Genomic DNA, 18,646 nt, shown 5'->3' on the forward strand with positions numbered 1-18,646 from the left:
GGCTCTCAGTCTGCTGGGAAAACAAAATGGAAAAAAACAACCTTGATAGTTCAGGGTATCAATTCACTTTGCTGTACAGTGAAAACTAACACAACATAGTAAAGCAACTATACTCCAATAGAAATTAATTAAAATTATAACAGATATATTAATGAATAATTTTTAAAGTAATTAAAGCATGTATATGTTTTTCTTTTAAATTCTATGTAATGAATAAATAAAAGCATGGCTCTGTATTGAAATACACAATATGAAATATATTTGCCATGATATCTCAGGATAATTGCTATGTGGAAGTAATGTGTGTACCAGGAACAGAGGAACACAGGCAGGGAACACCCCAGATCTGTCCAAGGGGATCAGGAAGATTTTGTTTGGCACTAACTTAGCATATATTTCCCGATGTTACAAGTATTCTTATCCTATGTCCTGACTCAGCAGATAGAGCAACTCAAACCCAAAGAATACGCCTTCTATTTCTTTATCATCAGGTCAACACAGAACCTTCACATAGTAAGAGTCCAACAGATGTTTTTTTATTGGTGATTGCCTAAGAGTGTAGACATCTTTCATTACAGAAAATGGTGGCTGTTTCCATTCCTTTGAGAATCTACAAAAATAAGTTGAAACTACAGAGGGAAAGAATTAGAATGAGGTCTCCTGTCAACCAACGTATGACCCAGTGAGGTGGTAGGACTCAGTGGAGGGGGGGGGGAGGAGTGGCCACACCACGTGGCATGTGGGATCCTAGTTCTCCAGCCAGGGGTTGAACCCACACCCCCTGCATTGGAAGTATGGAGTCTTATTGACTGGACCACACAAGTCCCTCCTTCTTTAAAATGCTTCAAATATAGGAAAGTTTCTCTTGTGTTCCGGACAACTTAGATCTGGTGCCCCGAAGAACAGAAGAATGGATTAGATGACCTTCCAAGAGCCCATTGGCTCCAAGGATTCTCTGGTGCTCATAGGCCCCCAGTTCAGTTCAGTCGCTCAGTTGTGTCCAACTCTTTGCAACCCCATGAACTGTAGCATGCCAGGCCTCCCTGTCCATCACCAACTCCCGGAGTCCACCCAAACCCACGTCCATTGAGTTGGTGATGCCATCCAAATATCTCATCCTCTGTCGTCCCCTTCTCCTCCTGCCCTCAATTTTTCCCAGCATCAGGGTCTTTTCCAATGAGTCAGCTCTTCGCATCAGGTGGCCAAAGTATTGGAGTTTCAGCTTCAACACCAGTCCTTCCAATGAACACCCAGGAATAATCTCCTTTAGGATGGACTTGTTAGATCTCTTTGCAGTCCAAGGGACTCTCAAGAGTTTTCTCCAAGACCACAGTTCAAAAGCATCAATTCTTTGCCGCTCAGCTTTCTTTATAGTCCAACTCTCACATCCATACATGACCACTGGAAAAACCATAGCTTTGACTAAACGGACCTTTGTTGACAAAGTAATGTCTCTGCTTTTTAATATGCTATCTGCTACTGCTGCTACTGCTAAGTCACTTCAGTCGTGTCCGACTCTGTGCGACCCCATAGACGGCAGCCCACCAGGCTCCCCCATCCCTGGGGTTCTCCAGGCAAGAACACTGGAGTGGGTTGCCATTTCCTTCTCCAATGCATGAAAGTGAAAAGTGAAAGGGAAGTTGCTCAGTCGTATCCTACTCTTAGTGACCCCATGGACTGCAGCCTACCAAGCTATTCCGTCCATGGGATTTTCCAGGCAAGAGTACTGGAGTGGGGTGCCATTATCTAGGTTGGTTATAACTTTCCTTCCAAGCTGTAAGCATCTTTTAATTTCATGGCTGCAATCACCATCTGCAGTGATTTTGGAGCCCCCCCAGATAAAGTCACCATTTCCACTGTTTCCCCATCTACTTGCCATGAAGCGATGGCACCAGATGCCATGATCTTAAGTTTTCTGAATGTTGAGCTTTAAGCCAACTTTTTCACTCTCCTCTTTCACTTTCATCAAGAGGCTCTTTAGTTCCTCTTCACTTTCTACCATAAGGGTGGTGTCATCTGCATATCTGAGGTGATTGATATTTCTCCCGGCAATCTTGATTCCAGCTTGTGCTTCTTCCAGCCCAGCGTTTCTCATAATGTACTCTGCATAGAAGTTAAATAAGCAGGGTGACAATATACAGCCTTGATGTACTCCTTTTCCTATTTGGAACCAGTCTGTTGTTCCATGTCCTGTTCTCACTGTTGCTTCCTGACCTGCATACAGGTTTCTCAAGAGGCAGGTCAGGTGGTCTGGTGTTCCCATCTCTTGAAGAGTTTTCCACAATTTATTGTGATGCACACAGTCAAAGGCTTTGGCATAGTCAATAAAGCAGAAATAGATGTTTTTCTGGAACTCTCTTGCTTTTTCGATGATCCAGCGGATGTTGGCAATTTGATCTCTGGTTCCTCTGCCTTTTCTAAAACCAGCTTGAACATCTGGAAGTTCACGGTTCACATATTGCTGAAGCCTGGCTTGGAGAATTTTGAGCATTACTTTACTAGCGTGTGAGATGAGTGCAATAGGCCCCCAACAGAAAGTCAAAGACCAAGTCCTGTGAGAACTTACAAGCTAGAGGAGTAGAACCGAAACGAAAATCCAGATCCTTTGGCTTCCATAGCCCTTCTCGGCTGGTCCCAGGTCATCTCTCCATCTCGTCCCGGTTCCTCTCCCGGACATGCCTACATCGCTCCCACTTTGACCTCCTCAGTGCTTCCCAGACTCAATGGATCCTTTACAACCCTGTCCCTCCTACCCACTGAGGACATCCTCTTCCTCCTTTGCCTGAGAACAACTAGACCCTTCCCCAAACCAGCTCTGGGGTCACTCTTCAGCAAAGCATTCCCTGACGGCCCTGGCTTAATTAGTCCCTTGGTTCACCCAGCATCTCCAGAGCTTTATTTCTGTCTCTGTTGTGACACTTGCCATGTTGTATTGTAAACAAATTAATTAGGATGTTTGGGTTACAAGGACCAGAGTGACCTGGTTTCAAAGCCTGGACACCCTTCAGGGCACAGCTGTGCTTACTCTTCAGACGGAAGCTCTGATCTTAACGGTAGTGTCCACACAGCAGTCTCCTCCTAAAATCTGATGTCCCTGGACAGCTCATGTGGCAAGTCTCCATTTCCATCACTTCCCTTCCTCTCTTCATCCTCAGTACCTCCCTGCCCTGCCCACCAGGCAACACTTCAAGTCCTAGAAACTGAAGCCCAAGGTCCTCCTCTGGTCTGTCCACTTCTCCTTGCCTTAACTGCCACCAGCTTCATCCCAGAGGTTTTCAACCCTGAATGCACCTTAGAGGCAGCCAGAGAGCTTTTACAACCTGCCAGTGGCTTCCCTCTGCTCTTAGGTTAGAGACCACAGCCTTGCCTTGGTACCACAGCCCTCACAGTATGGCCCTCACCAGCCTCTCCAACCTCGCCTTGGGCCTGAAGTGTCTTTTTTCCCCTTTCTCCCTACCTAGGTAGCTGCTTCTCTCTTCCTAGAGGCAGCAGAGGTTAAGAACAGGAGCTCTAGAGCAAGACAGCAGAGATCCCAAGATCCTGAGACCCTACTCACAGCTCCATGGCTACACCCACTGCACAGGAAGCCTCAGGCATGGCTCCTGACGCCTCAGCCACTACACCTTCATCGCGGCGTTGCTCAGAGCAAGGTGACAGTGGGCAGAGGAGTTGCCTATAGGAGAGCGGCATGGTAAGTTATCCAGATGTCTCTCTTCTTCCTTTCCACTACACTGATGAAAGATGCTTGTGAGTCGTCTATCTTGTACTTTTCACTGTGCCTGACACTTGCTAAATAGCCATTGTACATTTTTTTTTTTTTGAATCAGCATGAGTCCTACGCAGGTTCCTAAGGCAACCCACCCCACCCCACCCCACCCCCCAACCCCCTGCTTGGAGCTTCCTCAGTTCTTCCGGTATTTGGGTAATGCATCATCTCCAGCTTTGCCCAAACCGGGCAATTTACAGCTAAAGAATCGTGACTTCCTCTCTCTCTCCCCCATAAAAAAGCAGAAAGCGAGTTAGACTTCAAAAGCCTCTTTAAAACCAACATTTTGATGACTTAAGAATAAATGAATGAGAAACATACGGCTTAAATTTCCTTTATGATACACAAGGGCTCTTTCTGGACTCACTTTCCATTGCTGCCAAGCTCGTGATGAGAGTGGAAGTTGCCCAATGTTCACATCATCAACAGATGGCTCCCCATATTTGGAAAATGTTCACATGGCCAAGGGAGGAAGCTGCCGGCTCCCCAGACAGTGATGTGCCCATTGGCGCTTTTGCCTGCTTCTATATCAGACCCTGGTCAAAAGCAACTCCACACACAGTGGTCCCAAAGCCAGGGCAGAAGGGATTGCCCTCCTGGAGCTAGCTAGCACTGGGGCACAGCAGAGGGGTCTCAGGCTCCAGCAAAGATGGGAGGCCCTGGAGTCAGTTCCTATAACTTCCTTGAGCTTCAGTTTTGTCAATTGCAAGATGGAGATAGTGATCCTCACTCTATCCAGGATGAAGTTGTAAGGATAAGTGAGATGACATACAATATCATGTCTGTCACATAGCAAATAGTCAACACTAATTGACTAAAATTGAATACAAGTGTAAGGGTGCCAAGAATCGTCACATTCTATGTTGAGTACAGAGTCATTCACTGACTTCTTTTATTCCCCTTAGTTTTGAGGATTTAGCACTGCTCCAGCAGGATGCAAGGAGGACCTGGGAGGCCTGGCCTTATCTTGGTGCTGGACCACATGCAGGTACAGAGTCCAGGTGGTAACTCCCAGAAGACTGTGTTGTCAGTGCAGTGAAATCCCCGATTCCCCAAGGCTTATGCTCACTTTCAGAGTCATTGGTGGATGGCTGTGATATGTCACTTTTTAATATCTGTTTATTTCTTTGGCAGCACTGGGTCTTAGTTGCTACATGCAGGATCTCTGATCTTCATTGTGGTCTGTGGGATCTTTAGTTGTTGCACACAGGATCCTTTTTAATTTTATTTTTTATTTCAGTTGCAGCATGCACAATCTTCTGGTTGCAGCATGTGGGATCTAGCTCCCCAACCAGGGATCAAACCCAGGCCCTTGTATAGGAACTTGGAGTTTTAGCCCCTGGGCTACCAGAGAAGTCCCTGAATAGCATTTTAAAAAACCTTCCCAATATTGACTTGCTTGCTCTGGGGGACCAAAAAAAAAAAAAAACTCAAAGTCACAGCCAAACCAAGCTGGCAAGCTTGAGGCAGAAAGCCTCAATATCCTGCCACAGAAGGAAAGCCCGCTGCATTACCTGGGCAGTGCTGTTCCCAGACAGGGGCTGACCTGGGCTCTGTGGGCCCTCATTTCCCATTAACATCAGGTGATGGTGAAACCAGTTCAAGCGAACATCAAGCAAAGCCCAAGGAAAGGCAAGGAGAGGGCTGGGAGAGATGAGTGACTGGGGCTGGGGCTGTAATGGAAAGACATGGCAGCTGCTGTCCTCCTTCTTCCACCTACTGTGTGCATGTGTGTGCGTGTGTGTTAGAAGCATAGGTTCTGGTCCCTATCATTTTATTTTTTTAATTTATATATTTTTTGGCTTCACCACATGGCATGTGGAATCTTAGTTTTCTGACCAGAGATTGAACCTGTGCCCCCTGCAGTGGAAGTGAGGAGTCTTAACCACTGGACCTCCAGGGAAGTCCCCACCTACTGTTTTCAAAATCTGTTGATTTTCTAAGAGGAGTCTCCCCTGGGCCAGGCTAAGAGCTGGGTCAGAGTAGAGAACAAGTCAGATAAGGGCCCAAACTCACGGTCCAGCAGAAGCCAGACAAGGAATGAGCTACTCCAAGGGGACTGAGCATTTAGGAGATGGTCAAGATGCTCTAGGAACTTATACCAGCTGGACCAAATGGTCTGGGGAAGCAGGGGAGGCTTTCTAGAAAGAGTATGTTTAAGCTGAGACTGAAGGATCAGTAGGGTTTGTTCGGCAAGGGGATCTGGGGCTGGGAGGAACGTTAACAGGCGTTCAGGTAAAGGGACTGCAGGGGCAAAGGCTCTGGTCCACACTTTAGGCTCTGATTTCTTTTGGTCCCATTTTGCCTCCCTGCTTTTACAGATATTTAGATGGATCTGGACATCTGTGTAGCTGTCTGAGTTCTTTCCCGTGAGCTTCCTGGATCCTTTGCAAATGGGTTTGTATGGTGCGAAACAAATGATGTCACTACCTTCACATTCTAGCGTATTGGAACCTTCATTCTGACACAGGTCACTCCCTGCTTCCAGGCTTCTCCACGTTTATCCTCTCTGCAGTATTGCCCCTGAGTCTTTCCTTCCCATCATTTTAGTGAATTATTTGGATGAAAACATGGGGATTGTATACTGTTGCAGTTAACAGAAAGGGCTGGAGTCAGATAGATGGGTTCACAGTCCTGCTCCACAATTTAACTCTTGTAACCTTGGGGAAATCCTGTTTATCTATAAAATGAGGCCAATAAACGTACCTACCTCAAAGGTTGCTGTGAGGATTAAAGAGGGAAAAAGAAATCCATGTAAAGCAATCCTCATATACAACCCTGATGATGGAAAAGATTGAAGGTAAAAGGAGAAGAAGGCAGCATAGGATAAGATGGTTGGATAGCACAACCAACTCAATGGATGTGAACTTGGGCAAACTCTGGGAGATAGTGAAGGACAGGGAGGTCTGGCGTGCTGCAGTCCATGGGGTTGCAAAGAGTCTAACACAACAGAGTGGCTGAACACCAACAACAAAGTGATCTGTCACATGCTGAGCACACAGTACATACTGGCAATTTTAGAGAAAAAGTCAGAGACAGGTATGAGTCTGAGCGCAAAGGAAAATTTCTTGGTCAAAAAAAAAAAAAAAAATCCAGATCTCAATAGCACAAATTGGGCAAGATACAATTTAATAAGAATAAATAAATGCAAGGTCCTGGGACTTCCCTGGTGGTACAGTGGCTAAGACTTCATGCTCCCAGTGCAGGAGGCTTGGGTTCAATCCCTGGTCAGGGAACTAGATCCCACACGCTGCACCTAATCGTTTGCATGCTGCAACTAAAACCTGATGCAGCCAAGTAAATAAATATTTTTTTTAAAAAAAGGAATAAATGCAAAGTCCTACACTTACATTTCAATCTCTCTCTCTCTCATACACACCCACCCAACCACCCACACATTTATAGGGGTGAGATAGGGAAACCAACAGAACATATTTGGGAAGAAAAACCTCTGAATTTTGGTTTGTTATACACACTACAAGGTCTCTGCAGCTGCTAAAAACCTCAGAGTGCCTTCTAGAAAAGCAGTATACATACTTGGCAAAGTAGCAACACAGCTCAGCTTCGTGGGTCAAACCACCCTGGAGAACTGCTGTGAATTCTGGATGTCAAAACTTAAGAGGGATTGACGGAAAGTAGAGGATAAGACAAGAAGCAAAAATCATGTCACGTGAGTAATGTTTGAAGGATCTGGCATTTTTAGCCATAAAAGAAAAGGCTATGAAAAGCTATGTTTCATTTATCCCTTAGAATCATTGTGGAATGCCTCTTAACTGTCAGGTAATATGCAGTGTTATCATGGCAACCAAAAAGTCTCCCAGCTACTGGCAATGCCAGGGGGTTAGTGGCTCACACCCGGACCCTCGCTGGATGGGACCTGCCTGGCCCAAGGTCAGACTTCCTCCCAGGAGTGCCCTGCTGGAGAAGAGAGGCCTGGTGTCCTTGCCATCTCTGGACATCGCAGCTCAGAGGCCTCATGGGACCAGATGAGGTGACTGGACGCTCCTTCCCTCATCCATCATTTTCATTCACTTACAAGGTTGTCTCCCCATCAGAGTTTGGGCAGTGGGTGGAGGCAGACAGGCAAGCAGGCAACTGCAGTCAATGAAAGGCTAGGCATGGGGGCAACCCAGGGCACAATGGTTGTATGGACCTAGGAGGGCACCTGATTCAGACTTGGGGGATCAAAGAGGTTCCCAGAAGATCTGATCTGAAATGAGGTCCAACATGGGGCACAGGTAGGCCGGGAAAAACAATTTTTAACCTCTAGCTAGTCTTAAATGGGGACTTCCCTGGTGCCTCAGTGGTAAAGAATCATCTGCCTGCCAATGCAGGAGACTCGGGTTTAATCCCTGGGTCGGGAAGATCCCCTGGAGAAGGAAATGGCAACCCACTCCAGTAGTCTTGCCTGAAAAATCCCATGGGCAGAGGAGCCTGGTAGGTTACAGTCCATGGGGTTGTAAAGAGTCGGACACAACTGAGCAACTAAACAGCAACAAGTCTTAAATGGAAGAGGAGAGACCCAGGCTCATTACCATCAGCGCAAGCTGGGTGGACACCTTGGAGGAGTAGCCCTCTCTGCTCTGCTCCTTCCGCCTTTCCGATCTCTGCCCAGAGCCCGCAGGCCCAGGACAGGGCCCTTGCTCTCAACTGCTGGCTCCACCAGCCCATCAGAGCACCCCAGGTCAGAGCAAAGAGGCTCTGCTTTTGAGGATTTTGTTTTTCTGCCCCAACCCCACCCCATCTTAAGAGAGGTTGAACTCGGAGTTTAAAAGGCCTTCCCTTACAGGAAATGAAGAGCTGTTGCCAGGACCGCCCAGCCAAGAAAATATGAACAACATGCCTCGCTCTGCTGCCGAACTCCCAACTCTCAGCGCCTCCAGGGAGGGCAGGGAGACGGGCCACGGCCCAGGCCCTCCCATGTTTGTTCTTGGCCGGCTTCCCCCCAGAGTGTGGGAAGTCCCTGTCTGTGGTCGCACCCACATAAAATGTCCTGGCTCCCATGTCCATAGATTGTCCCCATCCAAGGGGTGGAGAGGCAGGGAGTGATCTGGAGAGGGCACGGGACTCCAGATCAGCCTTGCAACCCACTGGCTGTGTGACTCTGGGTAAGTCTGTCCACCTCTCTGGGCTTGGGTTTCTTTATCTATGCAATGAGATGGTTGGGCTTCTGGACTTCAAAGCCTTCTTCCATGTAATTCTAATTTCTGAGCAAGGAAATGGAAAAGCTTATCAATATAACTGGAATCTCAGAGCCCAATAGCTGAGATCTCTAATCCTCTCTTTCAGTTTCTGCTACTCTCCGTAAAAGAGAGGAGAACCCGAGGAAATTAATGCAATGTCTCTTTGAAACCATTCTGCTCTTTCCCCAGGCCTCCACGTCAACGTGAAGACCGATGAAACCCTTAGACTGAAAAGGCTGATGTTTTCCTTGCAGATCCAGATGCCAACTTGGGTCATTATCTCTCGCTACACTCTCGGCACCACGAGTCCTCTTCAAAGGCCTGACATTGACTGCCCCTACCTTTTGGGCCAGGTGGACGGTCCTGAAATTTAAGTAATAGGTGCCCTTGATGGGGCCTGGCACTTCTTCATCAGCCCCAGTTTTAACTTCAGGAATGACTGGATCGAACGAATTGGCAAACATGTACTGAGTAACTAGTAACTACAAATAAACATGCTAGAGGCAAGGGGCTGGCAAAGACTGTGAAACAGCCCCTACTGTGAGTGAGGGCAGAGGAAACTGTGGGATTTGAGTTCTCTCTTGCTTTTACTATATCCTGATTGTCAATTGTCAATTCCCAGGTGGTATCCCCTAGACTGGGGCTGTCTAGGTGGCCACATTTTCTAGCTGGGTAGCTCAGCCAGGACAAGATTTCCTGAGAGAGGGGTTGCCAGGCCAAGAAATTTACTTCTGCAAATGATAACAGACAGCCAGTACAGATGATATGAGAGTGTCTGGGAGCGTGTCCCATAATCTGGGAAGAACATCTTTTGTGATAGAGTGACACAGTAAAAAGCTAATGAGAGATGTGTTAGTTGTTCATTGCTGTCTAATTACTACAACCGTGGTGGTTAAAGCAACATACATTTATTATGTCATGGTTCCTATGGGTCAAGAATCTAGGCTCAGGGAATATATCATTTCCTACAATAAAGATTCTTAGGGTGCATGAGTCCCCTGGAAGTGCAAAATAGTACGTGGGAGAGCATTTGTGCAATTTCTTAGAACCTAATATCTTTCAAACGATTCTTCCAAGGGTCCAGGTGACAAATAGGAGTCTCTGGCCTCAGGCTGGATGGAGGTGGAAGGGTGGGAAAGTGTGTCCTGTGAAGCCCCTTGAAGCCTCTTTTACACCTCTTCCCTTGGGCCCCTGTCCCAAATCATGGGAGGAGAGTGGCTTCGCACAGCCCCATCCCCTGGGGCCCCTCCAATTCCCGGCCCATTCTACTCTCGGCTCTATTGTTCCCACTGTGGTGTGGAGTTGGGTTGCCTGCAGCTCCCCCCAGAGCAGTGCTCTGACCACAGCCTGGAATCCCTGCTAAGACCCTGCCCAGTACCTTCCCCACTTGACTCTGCTGTCCCTTGAGACTCCCCAGACAGGAGGCTGCCCCACTTTCTGCTGCTGTCACTTGCTCTTACCATTAACTGGGAACCCACAGACTCCTGGCTTTGAGGGCCCCCCAACTCGTGGGGGTGACCCACAAGTAGATAACTGCAGTCCTGGACACCTGCGGACAGTCCTGGTTTAAGCTTGTGTCTTGGAGTGATTGTTGAGAGTCAGTTTTGTTCTCAAAAGTATCCCTGTTGGTAAGACGTTTAATTGGCCCTTGCCTAAAGGGGCTCAGACAGTAAAGAATCTGCCTGCAGTGCAGGAGACTGGGATTCCATCCCTGGGTCAGGAAGATCTCCTGGAGAAGGGAATGCCTACCCACTTCAGTATTCTTGCCTGGAGAATCCTCATGGACAGAGGAGCCTGGAGGGCTACAGTTCATGGGATTGCAAAGAATTGGACATGATTGAAAGACTAACACACACTTTTGCTCAAAGGGAGAAGGGACTCCAGGCTTCCCGCGGGCAGGATGGCTGGGATGGCCTTCCTGGCGCTGTGTGAAGACCCCACACCTGGGATGTTGCCATCCCTTAAGCTTTAGGGGCCCCAGCATCACCTCCCGTATCATTTATCCTCAGCGAGGAGCCTTCCCAGGCCGCTCCCTAAGATCTCTTTGAGAGCAGTGGTGAAATCTGCAGACAGGGCAGCCTTCCTCCCCTCCTCATCCTGAAAAACCCCAGTTCCTCACCTCTCATTTTTATCCTTCACCAGTTCCTCATCTTTTCTGCTTCCTACCATCCCACACCACATGCTCTCCACTTCATGTAGCTAGCTCCTTCCAGCAGTCATGCATGGATGCGAGAGTTGGACCATACAGAAGGCTGAACACTGAAGAACTGATGCTTCTGAATAGTGGTGTTTGAGAACACTCTAAAGAGTCCCTTGGACTGCAAAGAGATAAAACCAGTCAGTCCTAAAGGAAATCAGGCCTGAATATTCATTGGAAGGACTGATGCTGAAGCATCAGCATGCAAAGAGCCAGTTCACTGGAAAAGACCCCGATGCTGGGGAAGATTGAGGGCAGGAGGAGAAGGGGATGTCAGAGGATGAGATGGTTGGATGGCATCACCCAACTCAATGGATGTGAGTTTCAGCAAGCTCCAGGAGATGGTGAAGGACAGGGAAGCTTGGCGTGCTGCAGTCCGTGGAGTCGCAAAGAGTCGGACACGACGAAGGATCTGAACAACAACAAAGCTAGCACCTATATGAAGTAGGAGGTGCTCCAGGAATGACTCTTTTTGAAAAGTCATTTTTGAATGAATGAAGTTTTGGCAAAATTATGCTAAATCTGCCAACGCATTGCCCTGGGCATGGGTCCTGTAGAGCCGGGCCTCTAGGCGTGGACAACCCTGGATAACACCCTCTTCAGAAGATTAGCACCGAGGGTGGTGGATCCCACTGAAACCTGCCCTGGGGGATGCAGGCAGGAGGGCCACAAGCCAGAGGGAAGGGGCCCTTCTTCTGTCCCCAGAGCGCTGGCTGACACAGGACCCTCCCCAGAACCTGTCCTTTGCAGCCAAACCCACTTCTTCTGCTTAAAAGAAAAAGAAAAAAAAACAAAAAAAACCTCTTTTGTTTTACGAAGGAGTTTCCAGCGTAGAATGGGCCACCTTACACTTTGCATCAAGGGATTTTTCCAATTTCTTTTTCAAAGTATTTACTACCCGTCCGATGAGCGTTTATTAAGCTTATCCTATGCATCAGGCCTGTACTCAACCCTGGGAGGCAGTCATGAACCAGACCAATGTCTCTGCCCTGTGGGGCTGTGTTAAGTCATAGCATCCAAAGCTGGCCCCAGGACTACATTTAGAAAGCAGTAAGACTGTGATTTCTTGGTTCCTACACACTGGATAGCTCAGTGTTAATGAGAACTTTACATAGGTCTGTTGCAGAGAAGAAACCAATTCTGACTCCATGTTGGAACTATTTCTTTGACTTGCTTTTCGTTGCTTTTGTTATTATAATCATACAGAATGGCTTGCCTCAGAGAACCCTGCCCCTTTGCCTGACTGTTAAACTAAAGTGCCTTTTTGTTCAGAACCCTGTCCACCTGTGGATGGTAGGAAAGAAGAAATTAACACATCCCCTGACTGAGGCTTGCCATTCATTCTAGGAGATGTTTGCAAGATTGACGGCCGTCCTCACCTCCCGCCATCTCTGATCTAGAAAATAACCTGATATCCCGACCCTGATAAGATGCTTATCTTGAGGCTCTAGCCTGCCATCTTCTTGGTCAGCTGGCTTTCCAGGTAAATTCTCTTCCTTGCCTCAACACCTCATCTGTTGGATTCATTGGCATGTTGGGCAATGAGCAGAGCGAGCTTGGACTCAGTAGCAGGTCCATGAAGGCAATGGAATAGTATCTACTTAATGGCAGAATTTTTGGAGGCAGGTTGAATTGTTTTCAAATCTCAGTTCTGTGTCCTCTTGGGTGAGTTATTAATATTTAATTTCCATCCCATTTTTGAAATACAGATCATGCCATCTACCCTGTAGGATTACGAGGAGGGCCCATCAGGGTGATGGCTGTGAAGCAAAGCACAGGACCTGATGCGTGGGGACATCCCAGAAACAGAGCCAGGGGCCATCCCTGAGAACTGAAGTTTGCTTGCCTGGTGAGAGGATGACTCTGGCTGGGCCACGTTGCTCTGTGGTCCACGATGGTGGTTGCTAAACTTGGCTGTGTTTAACAATCACCATGGGAGCATTTTAAAACTACAGATTCCAAGCCCCACCTCAAACCTGCTGTTGTTATTTAGTAACTCAGTCATGTCTGACTCTTGCAACCCCATGGACTGTAGCCCACCAGGCTCCTCTGTTCATGGGATTTCCCAGGCAAGAATACTGGAGTGGGTTACCATTTCCTCCTCCAGGGGATCATCCCAACCTAGAGGTAGAACCCGCGCTTCCTGTTTGGCAGGTAGATTCTTTACCACTGAGCCTTCAGGGACGCCCCCACCTCAAACCTACTGAACCAGAAACCCCAGGGTTGGGCCTTGGGAGTTTGCATTTTTCAAGTCTCCAGCTTTGCAATCTATGCCTCTGGGCTTCCCTGGCGGCTCAGCTGGTAAAGAATCCTCCTGCAATGCAGGAGACCCCAGTTCCATTCCTGGGTCAGGAAGACCCACTGGAGAAGGGATAGGCTACCCACTCCAGTATTCTTGGGCTACCCTGGTGGCTCAGCTGGTAAAGAATTCACCTGCAATGCAGAAGACCTGGGTTCGATCCCTGGGTTGGAAAGATTCCCTTGGAGAAGGGAATGGCTACCCACTCCAGTATTCTGCTCTGGAGAATTCCATGGACTGTATAATCCATGGGGTCACAAAGAGTCAGACACGACTGAGTGACTTTCACATTCATCCTCAAATTCAGGCGCCCCACCCACCTTCCAATCTCCAGCTCTCCTCTTAGGGAGGCAGAGGTGCAGGGGCTCAGGTGAACCCTAGCCTGTGCCCTGGGCCCAGCCCTTCTTCTCACCCTGACCCTCCTTGACCCTCTCAGGCCAAGCATCCCCAAGCTGCGGTGGGTCCCTTCTGAGGAAGGGGCTGCTCTCGTAAAGCTCCCAGTGAAAGGCGAGATGGACAGGAGAGGTCAGAGTTCACACAAGCTGCACTGCCTTCTGTTTCATTTACAAGTGGCAGTCACCTCATTAAACCCAGGCCCCTCCACACCCACTCCTCACCCCATGGCCACCCCCCAACCCACACCCGTGCCCTCCTCCCTTTAGCCCTGGCCCATGGGCAACACAGACACAGACAGCGTGGAGAACAGTGGTCTCGAAACAGACAGATGGCCCCCTGGAGGTGCCACCCACATCCAGCTCTCAAACTAGCCCCATGCCTGGGATAGAGAAGATGCTCAAAAACAGTTTGCTAGACTCAGGCATTTATAAATGCAGAAACTGCGGTTGGAGGCAGGAGCAGCCTGCATGTGGCAGTCGGCCCAGATGCCTTCAGGCAGAATCCTAGGAGAGGTGGGCATGGAGAAGAAAGGCCACCCCAGCAACGCCGGCAATTTGCTGTGTGTCCTGGTCTGACTACCTCTCTGATCCGCGGTTCCCTCTTCTGTTGTGCAATGCTGTTTTCAGTCAACCCTCCCTCCCCCAGCCCACGGAAGGCAGCGTCTGAAGGGGGCACACAGAGGAGGCTGTGGCGTGGCACAGGGTCACCTGGGGACGGATGCTGTGGCCAGCCGTGCCCCTCTGTCCTTTTAGTCTTCAAGCCAGTCTTTGGAGTCAAAGTCCGGTGTTCTCCCCAGGAACCAGGCACATAGGACTCCCTCCTCCCCTTTCCTTCTCATCTCCCCTTCACAGCAAAAAGGGACCCTTCATGTGTGGGGCCTGGGGACACAGTGTAGCGTTGGGGACTTACAGGAGCAGCCCCTTTGGAAAGGAGGCGAGGGAACTGGTCTGGAGACCTCAACCCCAGCAGGCACCTGAGCACTCAAATTGTTTGCCGGGGGAGCAGGGGGACACTTTCAGAGGTTAAAGCCCACCGCCCATTCCCCCACCACAGGGCTGGCTTCCCAGTGCCTAGAGGAGAACCCAGGGGTCTCCCGGTCTCCGTGAGGGGGTCCTGGGGACAAGTCTCCTGCTGGACGGGGCAGGGGTGGGGGGCTGCAGAGAGGATGTGGCTGAAGCTGCGAGTGGAGAGGAGGGACTTCACACAAAGGAAGACCATCAGGATAGAGAAAAAGAGGGAGAGGAAGAGAGAGAGAGAAGGGGAGAGGCAGGTCTGCACAGGAAGGAGAAGGCACCAGAGAGGGACCAACCAAGGGGTGGACGCAGAGACCACAAGTATGAGAGAGGCAGAGAGGCAGGGGAGAGACAGAGACACACAGAGAGAAAGAGAGACAGATGCGCAGAGAGAGGATAAGAGGATGAGGGAGACAGAGGCTGCAGCAGAAACGATGGCAGACGCAGGGAAACGGACGGACGAAGAGCAGCCAGTCACACTTCGGAGCCTGACTTTGCATGAGAATTCTTGGCCTCCGTCCCGGGTCGGGACCCAGGAGCGTGCCTGTCAGTGGATGCCTTCCTCTCCCATCTTTCCAACTGAACCCTAGAGGCCTCTGCAAACCTCCTCAGCCTCTCTGTGCAGCTCCAGGGGCAACCAGAGACCCCGGGGTCTGGTCAGCTGGGCAGCTGGTCTGCGGGGTCCACCCAGGGCCAGCTTGAGCAGGAGGGGGAGGTTGGGAACAGAGCCCCTGGAGATCACAGCAAGGACCCTGAAACAACCAGTCAGATGGACCCTCCCAGGCTCCTTCCGGGCCCAAGGGGGACACAGCAGGGCTGAGTAGGGTCCTCAACCCAAGAAGAGACAAGGACAGAGCATCTCTGGGGGTGGGGGGGTTGAGGCTGAGAGGCAGCCTGTCAAAGCTGCCAGTGTCCCCCAAGCCCAGGCCTGGAGCCCAGGGTGGAGTCCACCCTGGTTGATTTTAGGGCCGGCCAGAAGGAAGGGGCGAATGAGAGAAGCAGTGATGAGGTACATTTCTTTGGAAAATGTGAGACAGAGGAGGCAGAGTGCAGTCCAGTGGCAAGTTTCCTGCTGAGACCACGGCCACGCTCAGCTAACAAGTTGGCGCATCAGAGTGATGCTGTCGGCCTCTGTCGCCCATCCCTGCCTGCAATTGCAGTTAACCAGCCTCGTGGTTTAGGGATGAGCTGGGCTGGGGCTCAGGGCCTAGAACCTCCATCCCCAGAATGTCCTCACCAAGCAGAAATGCAAGCACAGTAAGGTCCCTGCTCATGCAGGGATGTGCCAAGCCACAGGGACCAGGAGGACTTGGGGACCGTGAGGAGGCTGGTCCCCAGGTGCTTTCTGCTCCTCTTTGGTGGGGGCCCGGCTCTCACAGAGGCTCAGCTTCCTCCCAGGACAGACCAACGTAGGGATCTGTGGGTTGCCCCCAGGAATATGACCCCACCATTCACATGCTTCTCAACTTCAGCTCCAGGAGTTGGCAGCTGGTTGGCATCACCCAGTACAGTGCTGAGAAGAGAGGTCAGGAGGGCAGGCCCTGGACGACGGCCGAGACAGTCACCGTCACCTGCTTCTCCCTGAAGCTTGTCCCCGTCTCCATCCCTGCAGGACGAGCTCCCCAGAGAGGCTGAGAGCCTGGTCCTGAGTGGGCGCCGAGGTAGCGGTGGGCTGTGGCCCCATGTGCTGAGTCCAGGTGCGGGAGGCAGGGCAGGGGCAGAGCCCCTGGCAGGAAGCCATCCGTGGCCAGGGCCAGTCAGGGGTGCACAAAGGTTGCTCTGTTCCCACCTGTACCGCCCCCCTCGAGCCCTGGATACTGCTCTACTGGTCTTGTCTTTCCCAGGGGTCCTGAGCTGCCTGCCTTATCAGCACTGGCTGGGACTGGACCCCAGCAATGACAGCTCTTGTCACAGCCCGTCAGGCCTCATTCTTACTGGGGAGGTGAGGACAGCTTAATTCCCTGACCCAGACACAGGGCGGTGTGCCATGTAGGCGGGGGGGACCACCGACAACCCCTGTTCTTCCCTCCCTCAAAAGTGGGCGTAAGAGACAAAGCTGCCAGTGTCCCCCATGCCCCGGGGCGTTCCTCTCTGCCCTCCCACCTGCTCTAACTCCCCTTCCATCTCCTGAGCCAAACAGCACCCCTGATGGCAGATAAACTGCCCAGGAATGAGTGATGCCGGGCGCTGAATGAACCTGCTCAGAGGATGGGAAGGAAAGAACACTTTTGATAGAGCAAACTCATCCCTCCTCCTCTGATGCCAGGAAGGACTTGATGCCAGATCTTGGGGGTTCCTTTAGCCCTGGCACCTTGGGCTTCTGACCTTCAAATCAGAAATCCAAGAGTCCTGGCTTCATATCAGTACCTACAGATCAGCTGCATACCTCTCAAGGGATCCGCAGCTCTTCGAGGACTGCCCGTGGCGCTGTGCTCTCCCCTGAATCTACCCAGTTCCTGGCTGGGGGTGACCGCCGTGTCCTCCACTCCCAACACGGTCTCCAGCTCCACCTTTAGTGGGCCATCCAGTTTGGGGCACACTGGTGTGTTTACTCTGTTCTCAGGGTGATCCCTGAGCCACACTGCAGCCTCCTCACATCCCCTCCTGGGGGAATAACTGCTCAGTCACTGCCTGGCACCTCCCAGAACCAGCTTGACTCCAGTCTTTCTGGAAATAAGGAGTCAACTTTCTTTCCTATGTCTCCCCTAAACTGTAGTAAGTTTGCAAGTGTGCAGGGCCAGGCTGGGCATTGCTGGCGAGCAGTGTAGCTGAAGGTATAGACCTCTCCCAGTCCTGTGCTGTAGAAAGGGCAGCACAGTCAGGGCTATTCTTCATCCCCTGGGACTCTGGGGACTCAGTGTTCTTGCCTGGGGAATGCCATGGACAGAGGAGCCTGGCCGGCTACCATCTATGGGATCACAAAGAGTTGGACATGAAGCGACTTAGCACGCATGCATGCAAATGTTAACTCATGCAAGAGGCTCTGTGCAGGCAGCAGGCGTTGGTGTTGTGGGTACTCAGGCTCCGGGAGCTCCAAGGAGGAGGGACAGAGACAGAGATCAGCCTTGGGTGTGTGACCACAGGCCCTCTGCCTACTCGCTCTCTTTCTCTGACTTTTCTTCTCTAGGCCAGTGAAGTAGAAGGACAGGGGAAAATCTGGTTTATGAGTCCAGAAGAAAAAAAACAGGGGAACTTCTGGAAAATTCTGTAACTTTAGACAGGAAAACGGCCAGACTTCTCCGACTGGGCCAGGATGAACTGGCAGCCGTTCAGGCCTGGCTATAGGAGTGTGTGTGTGTGTGTGTGTGTAGCTCAGGCCACATCCAGAGGAACCCATGGCTCTCTCCCTTCTGCCCTCCATCTCCCTCCCTCCCTGTTCTCCCATCTCCTCCCCCGACCAGTGAGCGTGGGAAGCTCAGGAGGTAGTGCCCTTTGAGTGCAAGCATGCAGGGCCAGGCTGGGCATGGCATGCGAGGAGTGTAGCTGAAGGCGGAGGCCCCTCCCAGTCCTGCGGTTCCTGGTTCCGAAGGGAAGGTTCTCTCCTCTGATTTTCAGATCCCGTGCTTCCTGTAGGAAGCAGTCACCACCTGCCCCTTAGAATCAAGAGGGTTTGGCCCCACTGCCCCCACTCTCCCTCTGCCTCTCTCCCCCTCCAGGGAGGGTGTGCGGACAGGAAATGATGGGCCCACAATTGGGACACAGGCTGGAGGAGTGGGACCAGGAGCCCAGAGCAGCCCAGAGGCTCGTGTGGAGACATGGCCCCAGAGCAGGGAGACGGGAAAGGGGTGATGA

The 18,646-nt window shown here is 50.7% G+C and overlaps 1 long non-coding RNA gene across 1 annotated transcript; it reads left to right on the plus strand.

Annotated features, from left to right (window-relative positions):
- The first annotated feature begins 8,795 nt into the window (after positions 1–8,795).
- LOC120874438 lies at positions 8,796–9,457 on the plus strand. The gene is made up of 2 exons (XR_005723644.1): positions 8,796–8,874; positions 9,139–9,457. It is a non-coding gene; the product is annotated as an uncharacterized LOC120874438 (long non-coding RNA).
- Positions 9,458–18,646: the final 9,189 nt, after the last annotated feature.

The sequence above is a fragment of the Oryx dammah genome, unplaced genomic scaffold (assembly GCF_014754425.2).
Source record: "Oryx dammah isolate SB20612 unplaced genomic scaffold, SCBI_Odam_1.1 HiC_scaffold_15, whole genome shotgun sequence".
NCBI lineage: Eukaryota > Metazoa > Chordata > Mammalia > Artiodactyla > Bovidae > Oryx > Oryx dammah.